This window comes from Dreissena polymorpha, chromosome 4 (genome assembly GCF_020536995.1).
Source record: "Dreissena polymorpha isolate Duluth1 chromosome 4, UMN_Dpol_1.0, whole genome shotgun sequence".
NCBI lineage: Eukaryota > Metazoa > Mollusca > Bivalvia > Myida > Dreissenidae > Dreissena > Dreissena polymorpha.
Window position 1 is genome coordinate 32,129,246 of NC_068358.1, and position 4,913 is coordinate 32,134,158.

General features: G+C 34.3%; 1 long non-coding RNA gene across 1 annotated transcript; it reads right to left on the reverse strand.

The window, feature by feature from the left end:
• Window positions 1-243: 243 nt before the first annotated feature.
• On the reverse strand, window positions 244-4,416 carry LOC127880142 (uncharacterized). The gene is made up of 4 exons (XR_008049435.1): window positions 4,338-4,416; window positions 1,932-2,003; window positions 1,404-1,531; window positions 244-665 (listed from the first exon to the last, which is right to left on the reverse strand). It is a non-coding gene; the product is annotated as an uncharacterized LOC127880142 (long non-coding RNA).
• Between the last annotated feature and the right edge of the window lie 497 nt (window positions 4,417-4,913).

Consider the following 4,913-nt stretch of genomic DNA (forward strand, 5'->3'; position numbering starts at 1 on the left):
GAATTTTTTATATGAAACTATTAGTTCCAACAGAACCTCGTCTGATGTACAGTATACACAGTACATGCTCTTTAAAGAACAAACAGAAACCACATCTCTTTATGTAACAACGTTAACCTTTTATTTCATCACTTGCCTTACAAATACAAATTGTATTCACATAAAATGTATTTCATTTTCAGATAGTGTTCCACTGCATTGTTCCCTAGCTGTAGAGTTGTTGGAGAAAAACCCTGTATTGTTATGTTACAAAGATAAATAAATAAAGGAGTAGAATTTATTTTCACTTTGTTCTAATATAAAGAAAACATGTAATCATCGTACATAATGACCATCTTTCATCAACAAAGAGTCAAATATTGAATATTAACACATGTCGCCGAACATAGACAGACCACAATGACCCACCTATAGCACTTCGTGCACATGTGAGCATAAAACAGCAACTACATAAATAAGTTAATGATGTGTTGTCCATATAAGCTGCATTTTGGTCCTGTTGTGGACTGTGCACAACGTCATCCACTTCCTGTGCCTCATTAAGTTGTTCAGGTAGTGGCACCTGCTAATCTATGCATAAGTTGTGCAGGCGCATTCATGCAGCCACTGCTTGACAGCACTCATCGAGTCTCATGAATAAACAACCGCAAGTTTTATGTAGACACCTGTCGATAGAGAATAACAATCAATATAAACTAGTGATTTAATTACAATATCCAACTTATTATCAATACTAATGATTATTATGCATTTTATTTAATTGATGAACATGATATTAATTAAATTTAAGACTAAAATGGGTAAAGAAATAAATTCATAAAACAAAATTTGGAATTAATCTACGGCATCCATTTTTATCAAAACATGCACGTGCATATGAAAGCAACTTTAAAATCTGTATTAAATGTTTTTTAACTACGGTACATGTGTCTCCTTCACTTATGCCCCCATGTCACGTTGTTAAACACAAACAAGTCCATCAGTCATTAAAAGACAAATTTCTTCAGTACAAACAACTTGTGTATATATGCTCAAAACTTGAAAACAAATAACAAAACAAATTTAATTACACATTTTTGTACAGCTACAATTTATTAACACATTAAGGTCATTCAGCAGTTGCTGTTATGCAAAATCCATCCAAAGATGAACAGACAATCACAGAGGAATAACAGGCGCAATGCTTAAGGCTTCCCACGGTGTACGTTTACTAAATTGTTATGATGTCGATGTGACGATTACAATTATGCTCTAAAGAGTATTAAAGGCATAAAGCATCACACTTATCCAATATTTTGTGGGGAGATTTATTTTGTGCTTATTAAATGATGTCTTATGTTGATTAACTGAATGTGTTTAACTGTTTTGAACTAAATAAACATACATGTAGTACGTTTACATACCTGAATCTACTCTTTGGCAGTCCAAAAGCCCTCTCAACCACAATACACTTGACTGGGCATTGTTGTACCTATTGTTGATAGCCGGAGTCCCTCAGTAGGTGTCCCTTGTGGTTTTCTTCCAGGAAAGTCTAATAACAAATTTATTATATGCTAAGTTTAAGTTGGAACAATTATTGGTTAAACGTTTTATGAAGGTAGCTATAGGATGCTCGCAAGCTCAACGCAATCTTAAATTAATTTAAATTATAAATTTAACATTGATATGCATATTTTATTTGTTAATACAGTGTGTACACACATACAGAAATATAATTGAATCTTTTATGTTGTTGAAAGAAATTAAAAGTAAAATTATGTATGCACATTAAACACATTTTATTTTAGTAATGTGCAATGCATTGAAATGATTGATGTAAAAACTATAATATTTGCATCATCATAACAGTAGTATTCTACTTTTTCCTAGCCAATACTAGCCATAGTCCCTCTAATGGTATATCCATAAAAGCACATTATTTATTGTCATACATTCAAACCACGGACAAAGACAGAGGCGTCATGTGTGTTGACCCAAGCCATTTTGACACAATCTCAATGAACCTGCAAATAAACTATACTTTAATATGTGAAATGTGTTTCACTAACTTTGTTGAATTATTGGGGCATCTATTTAATTCACATGTTTCATGATTTAACACTATTAGTTAAGCCATTTCTGACTGACACGTGACATTGTACAGTGTGATACATGGTCATTAAAATAACTTTGCCATTGGGCAAGAGCGTAACTCGATCAGAATATAACTTTGCTACCTTGCATCTCACAGTGCAGTGTAAGATTTATGTTGCTCAGCTGCTGTATATAATACTGTACAATTCATAAATCTAATTTTGACAGAACCTTGATAAGGCCTAAAAAAATTAATGTTGTAATTCCGGTCACCCGACCCTACCTAGGAAAATGCGTGGACCCTACAGTTTTTATTGACCGTGCCGACCCTAAACTTTTTTTTACCGTTTTCTGGTAGGATAAATATCAAAGCGATATCGACTTAGTCGAAAATTGTGAGAGCCGCTTCATGATCCTCTGTCAATTACATCATGTATCTCTTTACCCACCTAAAGCCCGCCTTAAGGCGGATCGTCGTTGTAATTGGACAATGACAGCGCACGCTTTGAATGAGCGTCAGCACTCATAAGCAGTCATACCTGTACCTGCAGTAAAATCATGTGAAATCATGCAAACGACGAGTGACGCAATTTTCATAAGTGTGTGATTTTATGGCAGCTTGTTGGCTGTGTTATCTAACACACTCATCGGTCCCTACGGTGTACACCTCCACAATGAAATCTCGGCCACTAACTTAGAAGACAGATGATGGAAACCGGGTGAAATCCTCGTGGATATTGTGCATTTCATGCATAATATGGTCAAAACATTTATTCGACACGTAATGCTCTTTAACATATTATCGGTGAATTAATTACGCACAACTGTAAATGTTTCTTTTGATTCTCAAATGAGCATTATTCAATTTGTAATCCGAAACACGCTTCCGAATTTTAATGCTAACGCGACATTAACAAATTCTAGCGTCAAATAAACAGTGCTTTATCCTTTGTCTCATTAAAAAGCGCGCGAAAATTATGCAGACATGTAGAACGTCGCAAGGAAAGGTGTGGATGTATTTTGTGTTGTATAAAAAATGAACATCACGTCAGGCGATTTACGCGTGTTCAGTGGAAAAAAACCCGCCCAGATTGTACGTTATTTCATCACATCTTTAAATAGTAACAAATGCTAAAATTTATTTGATGCTTAAGAAAAATGGCGAATGTTTGTGTTTCTTGAAATTCTTGAGCTCTTTTATCGTATTCACCAGAATTTGCTTTACAACTGTAATATACGGGATTATCGGGTAATGAGTAGCGACGGGAAAAGTGGAAAAGTGGTAAGTATATGCAGTAATAGATAAAAAGTATGGTTGATACGGAATCGACGGGATTATGCGTATCTATGCGGTAAAGAGAAAAACTTTTTTTTTTTAAATGTCGTTATCAATGATCTCATTGCTGTTTTTTTCTTGAAAGGTCATATCGTACCAAATAACGTCATTTCACTCTACAAATGTAAAAGAAATAACGTATGGAGGGTGCAGCCCATACTCCCCCCCCAGCACTGGGTAAGTTGTATGCGATCGTGAGTGGGTGGGGTAAAACCGTGATTTTTTTAACTTTCAATAACGTGATTTAATAACATTGATATATTCTTTAAGCAAGTTGCATTCGTTACATTCATACACCCGTATTAAACTTAGTTTTTGGGCGTAAACCGGAATCATGGTGGTTGTTCTGTTGGTTTTTATCATAGGTTGAATCTCACCTGGCTGGAAAAAAGAGTTGTAAAAATGATAAATATACAAAGATGATCACTACACAATAATGGAAACACTTTTCTATGGTGTACATAGAGGTTTTATGTGAAAAACATCAGCATAAAATGACTTTTACAAACAGGCATCTTGTCTGGCGAAGATAAAAAAATATAATAAAAAAAATAAAAAATCGACCTACCCAACCTAGAAATTTTGGCAATGTTGCCAGAACCACAACATTTTTTTTTTAGGCCTAATGTTGGGATTGCAAAGTTTATGACTTATAATCGTTGGACAGACATTGCAGATATTTGAGAGTGCATTATTTATTATTCATTATATAGAAAAAAAACTTCAAAACTTTATGCGCAAAAGGTATATATGACATTATATTGCGTCGACAAATAACTTGTATAGCAGCGTCCGAAATGTGAAATATCCGAATTCTAGTTCACCCGTTAACATTCAATATTTAATGACAAATGAACTGTTTTACTTCAAAAGAAACCATAAAACATTTGTTGTGATAAAAATTGAACAAAGATGACTTAATACTTACCTATTTAACGAGTTAATTATCCAAACATCACAAATTTCATTTCCCTTGGACGTTTAATGCAGAAAATGACATAACGAATATATTTAACGTTATCAAACATAAACACGCCCAATAGTATCAATATTTCTCCATCACGGAGATCGCTAAATCCTTTCTTTCTCGAAACATTCTCATCTCTCTAGGTTTACCAACGTCAAAAGCTCGTGCGGCCGCCATGTTTACGAACGCTAAGAGAGGTCTAACCCAGTCGTAGCTTTAAGCACAAATCTTACGACATCATAGCTGCGATTTCTTTGATAAAACGGTTCGCAGTACTTACGATAAGCGTACGACAAAATTCTACGAATCTTACGTAAGATCACGCTAAGATATGTTGATAAAACGGCCTCCAGCCTATTGATGGTTTAAACTGACCGCAAGGAAATGTCATCTGAAAATTAATAAGTGGTTGAATAAGTTGTAAACATCGTCCGCTGATTTAATATGTAAGCAAAATTGGGTTAATTCGTTTCCACAGCTATAATTAAAAATAATTTATTTAAAGAAATCATGATTTTCGTTTTCTTTAACATGCTT